At 45.8% G+C, this 12,912-nt stretch overlaps 1 protein-coding gene across 2 annotated transcripts in view; it reads right to left on the bottom strand.

Moving 5' to 3' along the window:
• The window catches only part of LOC138565177 (uncharacterized), a 480,132-nt gene that overhangs the window by 206,719 nt on the left and 260,501 nt on the right, over positions 1-12,912 (bottom strand). The gene's annotated exons all lie outside the window — the stretch shown is intronic.

The raw sequence follows: 12,912 nt of genomic DNA, 5'->3' as shown, positions 1-12,912 counted from the left end.
GCTGCCAAATGATGACACGTACGCCGTCTTTTGCCCTGCCCTTTTGCACTTCGACGTACAAAGTGAGTAAACGTTGGCTGCCATGCTTGCATGCCAGGCAGCATTTACTTTTAATTGCGAACACTGCTTAACATTCATGGATGGAGCGTTCACAATTATAATTTGCCCCTCCGCTCCATCATACAAACGATTCAAAATGTGGCATGGCATCAATTAAAGGCGTATAAGCCTTACTCAAGTCTTTTTTCACCATTCATTCACTTTACGCCACAATCAGAAATGTACTCCATGGTCTTTCTTGTGAGATACATCAGCACCAAATTTAAATAACTTGCAGCAGATTCAGACCATTTCTTAATGGTGGTTGAGACCTGGAGCCAGAGTCCAGACATGAATGTTGACACAACATGCACAGGGTGTAGTGCCAGGCCCTGGATCTGGAGCCAGTGTACGGATAGCAATGTTTACAGCATATGTACAGAATATAGTGCCAGGCCCTGGATATGGAGCCAGTGTACGGATAGCAATGTTTACAGCATATGGTGCCGGGCCCTGGATCAGGAGCCAGTGTACGGATAGCAATGTTTACAGCATATGTCCAGAATATGGTGCCAGGCCCTGGATCTGGAGCCAGTGTACGGATAGCAATATTTGATGTGTTCTTCTGACTTACTGAATCTGGAACCCTTTTTTTATTATGGTTTCCTCTTAGGCTTGTTGTATGGGGCAATCTACGGAGGTGCAGAAAATCCAACAAATGAACAAATATCCTTTGGATGATACTGAAGAATATGTGAATACGGTAATCCGGTTCCCTGAAAAAAATAACAATTACTGACACGAATGTGGGTGTTAGGGAGAATTCTCAAGAATGTGCTAATTTCCTTTACCTTTTGAGACCTTTTAGAGTGTGAGCTTTTTTTCCCACTCTTCCGTGTATTTTGATGTGTGTTTTACTTTTGTGCTCTTTGGTTATGGAGTTTTAAACAACTCATAGGCATCATCTTTTTCTGTGTGTCACACAGCACCTTTAGTGCAGTGGCACAGGGGTGTCTTTCAGACTTCTCAAGGTTTAAATACCTTCTCTGGGACTGACTACCGTCTCCCAGAGCATGTAAAGTGAAATTGACTTTACTAGTCTCTTTAAATGTACAGACCCAGCACACACTATCTTCCTATAGAGTGCTGGAGGGGTTGCCTAGCATCCTGAGTCAAAACACTCATGTAACAGTAAAATGCTACCCTTTCCTACTTGAAATGGCTGATGGCAGTGGCTTAGAACAAACTACCATGATTTTCCCCGACCGCGAACATATAGCTACATATCGGGTCAGCCATGTTTTTCAATATGGCGCCCAAGACCTATCTGTAAAAACAGACTCCGGTCAACTTTTTTTGACATTTCTTTTTGGAAAAGTCCTTCTTGTGTTTAACTATGCATGCCAAACCAGGTTTGGTCCCTTTGTTCGTTGGCCTTTGGCGGGCTTCAGGACTGAAGGCTTCCTCTGGCGCTCGAGTGTCTGGGTGGACAGGATGTGAGGGAGGTGTCTGATATTCCCTGTGGTTAGTCTCCTAGGAGACCTGAATGCACTCTGGCGTGATTGGCCGGATGGCTGTCCGGCAAGGACAGCCACCCTGCTGTGTGAGTGACAGCCAGGCTGGAATGAATGGGGGAAAACTGTTTAAAAGCAGGTCTCTGGGACTTGGAAAGCAGAGTCGACCACTGGAACGAAAGAACCAAAGACGAACTGAAGGAAGACAACTGCTGCAACTCCTGGACGACCGGTGAAGCCGTGCTGCAGGTCTGAATTGCCTGAAACACCATCGACAAAGAAGCGCTTCAAGGTTAACTTCTTCCGTTGAGTTTGGTGGGAACAACCAACTCGCAAGCCGCCTGGACACCGTCCGCTCCTGGTCGAATTTTCTGCAGAGTGCTGTAGAAAACGGGATAGCAAGTGGGAAGGATACCAGTTTGTGGTCTTTAAGGCACTCACACCTTAAACCGACTTTTTACCAAGCTTGTGGCCTCATCCATGGGCAGTGCAGGAACCTCCCGACTTCCACCTTCTTGTCCCCACAACTGAAGCTCAGGAACAGCAAGATCTGCTCGAACTGCCAGGAACAACTGCCTCAGCTACAGCTCTTCTTCACTTTAAAGGTACTGTGCAAACGCGGTACGGAAATCTTTTCGGCCACAGTGAAAGTTTGTGAAACTTTCCCAACTTTGAAGGCTTGTCCTTCCCTAAACCAACATCTAACTTTTCGTCTGATCAAATTCTTCTAAGATCCGTGGCAAAGACTTAACTGTTTACTACCAGAACTGTGCTATCCTATACAAAGACTCTTAACCATTGACTTTGGCCCAGGCCTATGAACTGAATTGCTGGTTGTAGTTAACTGAAACCCTTTGCCCTGCCTATGAAAGTATTTGTGCTTCTTTTCTTATAACCTTGGCTTTTTATCCCTTTTTAAAGTAACTGAAGTGCCATTTTGCTCCCACTTCAGGGGAGCTGAACTTGTTCAGTAACATATTGGTTGTGTATTTATAGTATATGATATTGAGCTGCTCTTGCTAGTGTAGTGTTTTCCAAATGACTGTGTAAATAAATGTATATTCTTTTACCAAGAAACCTTAAGTGTTTGTTTGCACCACTGTATTTGTTGGTTCTTTGTGTAACTTGTTCTACTGCTCACTTAAACTCTTGAGATAAGTCGGGCTGCTTAGCCACTGCTACCGCATTACTGTGTAGTACAGGCTTGTACCAAAGGTGAAATTGTACTGACACTTGTAGTCTTAATTGCAGGTAGTGTTCCCCACGGGCACTGCATGTGATTCTGCCTAACAGTGGGTCAGCATGACAAATATTATGTCATATTGTATAATGGCTTCATTCGAACTGTCTGTAGTAGACTGTGGCAATTGAACAATTGATGGCATATTGGCACATTTGGCTGACCATTTCTTTCAGAAAAATATAAGACTGGACTGTCTCTTAATAACACACTTGAGATACCAGCAACCATCCACATGGGATGACCGTTATGTAGAATAACTATCAGAGAACAGTATTGTCACGTTCCTAAACAAAAATGAAAGTGTGTACAAATAATGGTACGGATTAATAAAATCGAATGGCGGCCATTACACTTCCCCTTTTGGCCTAAAATTGCTTACAATAAATCAGGGGAGAAACTATTGTGTTTTCTGACTAAATTAGCGAAAACGAAGGTCTTCAAAAGCAAATGTAAGGAAAGACATTATGAATGAAATATAATGGTGTGCACTCAAGAATAATGGTGTTGGTAGAACAAGTTGAACAAATAGAGTGAAAAGAAATAAAGAGTTTTGCATTATGTTGGTCAGTCTGTTCTAAAACCTTTTCTTTAAAAATGTTTTATATGTTTGTTTTTAGACACGTGTGTTCAGCATTCACAATCCAAGAATCCTAAAATTGTATCACGTTTCCCCCATCAAGGGATACTGTGCCCTGAAGACAGCCTTGAACTATTGCTCAATTTTGAGTAACCCAAGAAGGCTGAAAGTAAAATATCAAGACTTAACTGTCGACACTGTTATTCAAGGGCTTTTTTGTGTAAAAATAAAATTGTAAAAAGTCACTCATAGGTTACTAACATCACCTTGGTCTGTAATAAGCAAAGTGTTTTAGAGCAGCTAAAAGCTAAACTGCTCAAGAAAACATTAGGATTCATGTTTACATGTTTTAAGTGTTTTTGAATACCAGTTCAAGACCACGTGGTTTATGTTCTTTTTATTATTTGTGTACTAATACATTCTACTGTATCTTGTTCCACTGACTACTACCGTTCTTCATATAAGTTTAGAAAGATGGTATCACTCTTTGTGTCAATAATTGCCTCCAGCTCATTGTGCAACAAAGAGGGTAGCTTGTTTGGAATATGTTTTCTATGATGTTCTAATGTCCGCATCCCAAAAAAATCCTACATCAAAAAAAAAAGAGGACTTTTTGTGCTACTTTAGTGTGTACGGATAGTTTACAGCATATGCACAGAATATGGTGCTGGGCTGTGGATCTGGAGTCAGTGTATGGACAGCAATGTTTACATAATATAACCGGGATATGGTGCCAGGCCCTGGATGTGGAGTTAGTGTATGAATAGCTAGGCTTACAGAATATGTACAAGCTATGGTGCCGGACTCTGGATCTGGAGTCAGAGTATGACTAGCTAGGGTTACAGAATATGTACAAGCTATGCTGCCGGGCCCTGGATCTGGAGTCAGGGTATGAATAGCTAGGCTTACAGAAAATACACAAGCTAGGGTGCTGGACCCTGGATCTGGAGTCAGGGTATAAATAGCTAGGCTTACAGAATATGTACAAGCTATGGTGCCGGGCCCTGGATCTGGAGTCAGGGTATGAATAGCTAGGCTTACAGAATATGTACAAGCTATGGTGTCGGACCCTGGATCTAGAGTCAGGGTATGAACAGCTAGGCTTACAGAATATGTACAAGCTTTGGTGCCGGACCATGGATCTGGAGTCAAGGTATGAATAGCTAGGCTTATAGAAAATGTACAAGTTATGGTGTTGGACCCTGGTTCTGGAGTCAGGGTATGAATAGCTAGGCTTACAGAAAATGTACAAGCTATGGTGCCAGACCCTGGATCTGGAGTCAGGGTATGAACAGCTAGGCGTACCAAATATGCACAAGCTATGGTGCCGGACCCTGGATCTGGAGTCAGGGTATGAATAGCTAGGTTTACAGAATATGTACAAGCTATGGTGCCGGACCCTGGATCTGGAGTCAGGGTATGAATAGCTAGGCTTACAGAATATGCGCAAGCCATGGTGCCGGACCCTGGATCTGGAGTCAGGGTATGAATAGCTAGGCTTACAGAATATGTACAAGCTATGGTGCCGGACCCTGGATCTGGAGTCAGGATATGAATAGCTAGGCTTACAGAATATATACAAGCTATGACGTCGGACCTTGGATCTGGAGTCAAGGTATGAATAGCTAGGCTTACAGAATATGTACAAGCTATGGTGCAGGACCCTGGAACAGGAGTCAGGGTATGAATTGCTAGGCTTACAAAATATGTACAAGCTGTGGTGCAGGACCCTGGAACTGGAGTCAGGGTATGAATAGCTAGGCTTACAGAATATGCACAAGCTATGCTGCCGGGCCCTGGATCTGGAGTCAGGGTATGAATAGCTAGGTTTACAGAAAATACACAAGCTACGGTGCCAGACCCTGGATCTGGAGTCAGGGTATAAATAGCTAGGCTTACAGAATATGTACAAGCTATGGTGCCGGGCCCTGGATCTGGAGTCAGGGTATGAATAGCTAGGCTTACAGAATATGTACAAGCTATGGTGTCGGACCCTGGATCTAGAGTCAGGGTATGAACAGCTAGGCTTACAGAATATGTACAAGCTTTGGTGCCGGACCATGGATCTGGAGTCAAGGTATGAATAGCTAGGCTTACATTATATGTACAAGTTATGGTGTCGGACCCTGGTTCTGGAGTCAGGGTATGAATAGCTAGGCTTACAGAAAATGTACAAGCTATGGTGCCAGACCCTGGATCTGGAGTCAGGGTATGAACAGCTAGGCGTACCAAATATGCACAAGCTATGGTGCCGGACCCTGGATCTGGAGTCAGGGTATGAATAGCTAGGCTTACAGAATATGTACAAGCTATGGTGCCGGACCCTTGATCTGGAGTCAGGGTATGAATAGCTAGGCTTACAGAATATGTACAAGCTCTGGTACAGGACCCTGGATCTGGAGAATATGTACTGGTTTTGTTGCTGAACCCGGACGCTTTTTAGAATTAAGAATTTAATGAACAGCAAGCAATTGTTTAGGTATTGCAGAAGAAAACTTGAGAAATGTAAAATGCTGTTAACAGCTATCGGATTTTGGAAAATGGTGGTCACAAGTTCCTGGTCCCTTAATGATATCTCTACATCAAGGAAATGGAGGCAAGGATTGCATATTTCAAGGGGGAAATGAATCCTCGGGTGACATGCGTTCTGAAAATCAATGAATTCAAGCAATTCACTAGGACTAGTGTTCCAAATCCCACAATTATCATCGATGTATCATTTCCAATATGACAGTTTCTTGGACTGATGTTGATGTGTACGGATGTTCTGAGTCTCAAAATGATACATAAAGAGGTTCATGTAAGTTGGGATCATTCCTGACCCTATGGAAGTCCCTGAAACCTGGAGAAAATAAGTCTTATTGAAACGAAAATAGTTGTTATACAAGATAATTTTCGCTAATTCCAAAGCAAAGGTCTTACTTGACTGAAATATTTCCTGCTGGAGTAATATCCATTCTAAGGCAGCGAGACCATCACAATGTGGGATGGAAGTGTACAAACTTTGAACATCGAGTGAGAAAAGAATGGACTCGGTATTCAGGTTATGTAAACCTTTAAGTGAATTCAAGATGTGAGAGGTATCCCTTAGGTAAGTCAACGTACATTGTACTAAAGGTTGAAGCCGTTGATCCAAATATTTCAACAATGGATCGAAGATACTATCCGTACCGGCCACACTAGGTCTAAAGGAGGATTGATTGGGTTTTCATGCTACATTACAAATAGCAGCAATTTAGGGACTACGTGAATAAGCTCCCTTCAGACCTTGTAGACACACTGCCATATGTAGAGATTGGCAAGTTTGCTGCTTATTTACCCGCAGGTTTTTTCTGCAGTTATTAATTATACTTCTCAACTTACACAAGGTTTCCTGATCCCTTGTAGGTATTTCACACACCACGTACAACTTGAATAGGTACGCTTTGAACTAGTCACCTTGAGAGGGAAGAATGGTTTCTATTGAATTTCAACAGTTGTGCTAGAAGCAAGTCTTAGTTACTTACCTGTAACTGTATTTCTCCAGCATTGGTATCTTTCATAGATTCACATGCTTGAATATTCCCCGTCGTCAGACTGGGAATCCTCGGTGATAAATAATTATTAAAAGAGAATGTTTATATATACACTGCCAACCAGCAGTGCATGTACATAGCCAATTGTAGCCTATGAGCCATTCTATTGTGTAGTCCCTCCACCTCACTTTGCTGCTTTATGGCCCCAACCAATGAGATGGCAGGGCTTAAGCTCTGCCCCCGGCAGCCATCTTCAGATTTTGAACCGAAGAGATTACAGTATGATGGATGCCGAGCATAGGAGCAGCCTCCCAGGGGAGGCGGGCGGGCGCATGTGAATCCATAAGAGATACCAATGCTGGAGAAATACAGTTACAGGTAAGTAACTAAGACTTCTCCAGCATTGGATGTTTCATAGATTCAGATGCTTGAATAGAATACCAAGCAGTTAAACAGGCCACCATCATTACATACATGCATAAATACAGAAAAAACATGTTTCTGATCAAACCTTTACCATGCAGCAACACAACGGTTACATACCTTGGGAAAGGTGGGAAAAGAGGCTAGTCCTACCTTATGCAAAGAGATGGCAGAGCACTCCCTGTCCAACTGCAGTTTCTTTGTTGGTATCTTCAGCCAGGCAGTAGTGTTTTGCGAAGGTGTGCAGAGTGCTTAACGTGGCGCCACTGCATATGTCCTTCAAGGCCACCCCTGCATGGAATGCTGTTGTCGCCGCCCTTCCTCTGGTGGAGTGTGCAGATGGCGGTCTAATTAGAGGGTCGCCTTTCAGCTGATGGCAGTGGGTGATGCTAGACGATACCCAGCGTGCCAGACTTTGTTTAGAGATATGTTGACCTTTGGTACGGCCAGAGAAGGCAATGAACAGTCGATTTGAGGAGCGGAACTCCTTGGTTCTCTGTAAATAAAAACTTCAATACTCTAGAAACGTCTAGAGAATGTAATGTTCTTTCCGCTTCAGAAGCGGGATTCTGGAAAAAGTTTGGTAAAACAATGCGCTCAGTGAGTGTCATCTCCGAAAGCACCTTGGGAAGGAACTTAGGCTGTGGCCTTAAGATGACGCGGTCCTTCTGGAACAAAGTAAACGGAGGCTTAGAAGACAAAGCTTGGAACTCACTGATCCTTCTGGCTGATGTGATGGCTATCAGAAAAGCTGTTTTCCAGGACAAGAATTTCACTTTGCATCTGTGTATGGGTTCGAAGGGAGGTTGCATGAAGGCTGTCAAGACGGTGTTGACGCTCCAGTTCAGGACTGGCGAGGGCGGAGGAGGATAAGTGTGCATCAGCCCTTTCAGGAAGACTTTAACCGCTGGTAAAGAGAGCAAGGATTGCATCTCCGGGATTGTTGTGTACGCCCATATGGCTGACAGATGGACATTGATGGAGGGCAATGAGAGCCCTGACTTAGCTAGGTACAACAAGTAGGGCAGCACCTGATCAACCGAGACCGTGAGAGGATCGATTGCAGAGTTCTCGCACCATTTGGAGAAACGGGTCCATTTCCTGGTGTAGGTAACTTGTGTCGAAGGGGCTCTCGCGGCCCTGGTGATATCCCAGCATTCTGATGCTAGCTTCAGGTTCATCGGTTTGCGCTGCTCAGGAACTATGCCTTGAGAGATAGGCTTCTGGGGTCGTGGTGGAACACCTTGCGCTTCTGTTGTGTCAATATTGATGCATCTCGAGGCGAATCGGGGGCCGACGGGATAGATTCTTCAGTGTCGAGTACCAGACTTGCCACGCCCAATCCGGTGCGATTAGGAGCATAGAACAATCCTGTTCTTTCACCCTGCGAAGTACCCTCGCCATGAGGGGAATGGGAGGAAAGGCATAGAGGAACTTCCCCATCCAATTCACAGAGAGCGCGTCTCCCAGTGATTGGTACTCTGGGTATCTCGAGGCAAACCTCTTGCACTTTTTGTTGTTCCTGGTGGCAAAAAGGTCAATATGCGGTTGGCCCTATAAGGCAAAAATCCATTGGGTTTCCTTTTCGTCCAGTTCCCACTCGTAGGACGACATGTATTCCCTGCTTAGTCTGTCCGCTAGGATATTGTCCACTCCCGGAAGATGCTCTGCCTTGATTTGCACTCCGTGGTGCAAGGCCCATGCCCATAGCTGTTGGGCTTCCTGTGATGAGATTTCTGACCTCGTGCCTCCCTGCTTGTTTGTGTAGTGCATGGAGGTTGTGTTGTCTGTCTGTACTGTAAGTACTTGGCCAGCTATCACTGGTAGGAAGGCTTTCAACGCCAACCTTATGGCTCTGAGCTCTAACACATTGATGTGAAGTTGGGACTCTTGTGTCGACCAAGTGCCCTTGGTTTGGCGGTTCGCAAGATTAGCGCCCCAGCCTGATAAGGAAGCGTCCGTCCTCAGCAGAAGGGTCGATGTCGGTGCTTGGAATGGCATCCCCTGCAGAAGATTTCTCAAAACATTCCACCATTGCAGAGCTTTGTGCAACGTCGATGGAATCTGGACGGTGTCCTCCAAGCATCCGAGAGCTTGTTTCCATTGGTGGTCCAGGGCCTCCTGAATCAGTCTTATGTGTAGACTGCAGTTTGGTATGTGGAATATACACGATGACATTATGCACAGAAGAGATTTGTAAGAGCGTACAGATGTCTCTTTCTCCAGGAAGCTCGATGTTGAGCATAGAATCGCTGCTACCCTTTCTGTCGATGGCCTCACTCTGGGAATGCTGGTATTGAGCTCAGCTCCAAGGAAGAGAGCTGTCTTGCTGGGAACGGGGAAGGACTTAGTGTTGTTTATGGAAAAACCTAACTCTTTTAGGAGGTTAATTCTGAGGTGTGACCCTTTCGGATCACCTGCAACACCCATTTGTCCGATGTAATTGACTGCCAGCGCTGGAAGAACTGGCTTACCCTTCCCCCCACCAGGGTGTGGCGTTGAGGGGAAAGTGTTTGATAGTCAGTTTTGCTTGTATTGTGACTTCCCTTGGGCGGAGCCACGCCTGCCTCTATGGGCGTATCTGTTTGATGACTGATATTTATTGTCTTGATACGTGCAGCATTGTGCTTTCTGCCCATACGAGGAGCGACCGTATCCTCTGAATTTGGAAGATGAGCCTCTATAGGGACGAAAAGATCGATGGTCCTTATTTTTGTCCTTCAAAGAACTGATGGCTCGGGCTGTGTCCGTGCCTGATTTGATTCCCTTCAGATGGTCGTCTATCTTCTTTCCAAAGAGATCTTATCCATCAAAGGGCATGTCTAATATCTGCGCTTGGACTTGTAGGGGAGGACTGGTCCAGGAGACCCTCCTCGCCTGCGTTTTCTCCCCAGGTGAGGGCTATGGCTCATTGGGCGTCCCCTCATGCCACCCGGGCCCAGGTGATGGAGGGTTCACCCGCTGGAGACATTGCCCACACGTATTGATTGCCCACATGTATTAAAATTTAGCTAGGCCCAGAAACCATTTTATCTGGTAAAGATGGTGTGAGCTCAGCGCACTGTAGCGCGGCCCCCACCCTTGGAGAGACTCAGTCATCCCTGTCGCCGCAGCACCCTGGCAGATCCGCTGCGAGCACGTTCCCACGAACGAGACGGACATGAGCTAGCGTAATACACTAACATTGTAACAGTTCACCTCCCGCAGTGTATCATCGCTCCCAGCATGACCCGGCCAGCAGGCCTGGGCAATGAAAAGAACAGTAAAATGGTCATCAGATGGCAGACAGTCTTTATATATTAATGTCAAGACCACTCGCAAAGTATGCTTTCTTCCACAAAATCCCTTATATTACAAAAGCCTGTAAAATGTATAAATATAAGAAAGCATGCTTCCATGATATAAGCGATGGCGAGCCCACACCATTGCAGTTGGGTGCTAATAATGAAGGAACGCACCAGGGATCTATTTGTTACGTGTATCACTGGGAAACTTACACTCCATGGGCTTGCGCCATAACTAAACTAATGCTGCTAAAGGACACGAGAAGACGAATGTAACCATACAGAGGACTTATGTGAAGGATGCACAAGAAGGCGCTTGTCAATGTGCATGTCTAGGCCCCACATGTGCCACCACCGTCACGAACAGTGGCGGGTTACTTTCTATGTACTCCACCAATCCTAATTCTACCTCACTTACTGCAAATATATATGCATATAACTAAATACTGTACTTGTTAAAACATAATGTATGAATAAGGTGCTCAGACTGGGTATAATCAAGACACATCCAGCAAAGTTTAAATGCATGTTTTGTATTGATTTGAATAAGTATTATAGAGTGTTCAAATGTTTGTGATGTTTTTACCTAAATCGGCAACACACGAGGGAGATACCTCTGTGAAATACGTGCAAGGCCATTCCCCCTCCCACCCTGCGAAGGCTGCCAAGGCATGAGAGCAGAGGCCGCGCCGCGCTGCTTTACCTCCCCCAACCAGACTGGAGCCGCTTCAAAGACTTGTAACCCCCTCTGTAGCACCCAAGGCCGCGGCCCGCCACCTGCATTATTTACAGCACAGCAGTAAACCTCTGCCTGAACACACGCGCCCCCTCGTAAACCCCACAACCCACCGGACCATCTCAGACTTATAGCCCTGTGCAATCAGGACACCCAACACTTTGACAAAACACAGCGGAACATCCATAACAACTTCTAACAAGGCGGAAAGACCTGTACCGCCCGTCCCAGGCCCTGAAGCTTAGCCCCTCGACCTATGGCCCCGGTCAACAGGACACTGGTAACCATGTCCTGACGTATTACCTCCAGACCCCTCACAAGGTACATTCCTCCTGTGTTGCATTAACCTGTAGTATAACCTATTGGAAGATTTACTAAAGAAAACAATATTGAAATGACTGAATGACTGCGGTGTGCATGGCATAGGGCAACCAAGTCAGGAAAAGACATTCATCTCTGACACTGGCCACAATGGCACAACAACACCGTCCGGATGAACTCAGCCGACCTGCCAGGCCCAGCCCAACCCACGAGGCTGACCAGTGACGTCATCCAGCCAAAGCCAACCACATCGCAGCAGCACCTATAGTTAGTCGCCGCCACCCAATCCCATTGAACTTGTGCCCCCTATAGTGTGTAGGATCTTATGACGTTTTTTGTAAATATATACGCCTGTCTTTGCTATTGTCAGACAGAGCGCTCTCAGAGTTTGCAGAGTTCTTTGCATGCCCTATTCTGATTGATAAACTCCCATTTACGCTCACCCGCACTCTGTCTTGGCCTTATTCCCATTTTGGGAGAGTCCTTCATTGTCTCTCATTGCGGGGAGGATCGTGCTGTTTGGGGACGCTTGCCTTCAGACTTCAGGCCTAAAATTAGTAGCCTTCATCCAGGCCTGCCTTCTGAGTACTGTACTGTGCCGTGCGCCTTCTGTCTGAAGCCTGATTCGGCTACATCAACCGCTGTGTCGATCATATGATCCGATGTTGCTTCACCGGCAGCGATTATTGACCTAGCCTCTTCCTGGAGCTCTGGTGGTAGCTGCTTTGCCAATTTGGACATGCAGAGCCAAAGCTCGCGATCAAACCTTGCGGTCATGGCCAGCGCATTACCCGCTCTTATGGTGAGCGATGCAGAAGATGATACCTTCCTGCAGATGGCTTCCAGCTTACGCCCGTCTTTGTCCGGTGGTGCCGACAAGGGTGAAGCGGGATTGGCAAGTTTCTTTCTTGCTGCCACTGTGATAACCGAGTCCGATTTCGTGTGACCTCTCAAACAAAGCGGTGCAGACTCTGGAGCTTTGTATTTCTTCTCTGGTCTGGACACCAGAGCCGGAGTAGATAATGGTGTAGATAGGACCTTGGATCCAGACTCCCAGATGGTGTTGAGGAGAGGGATGGTGGTCACCGTTCTCCTGCGTTTGTCCCTGTGCTCATAAAGCACTGATTTCCTTTCCTCTGATGCAACCTGAATTTTAAAAAATTCTGCAGCTTTGCCTATTATGGTGTGGAAGGAAACCAGATCATCCGGCGGTGAGGCCTCGCCTGCTGAATCTCTTTTCCTGGGCTTCTTGACTACATA

Source organism: Ambystoma mexicanum, chromosome 1p, assembly GCF_040938575.1.
Source record: "Ambystoma mexicanum isolate Mex_15411 chromosome 1p, UKY_AmexF1_1, whole genome shotgun sequence".
In the NCBI taxonomy this organism is placed as follows: Eukaryota; Metazoa; Chordata; class Amphibia; order Caudata; family Ambystomatidae; genus Ambystoma; species Ambystoma mexicanum.
This window is presented reverse-complemented; position numbering and strand designations above follow the sequence as displayed.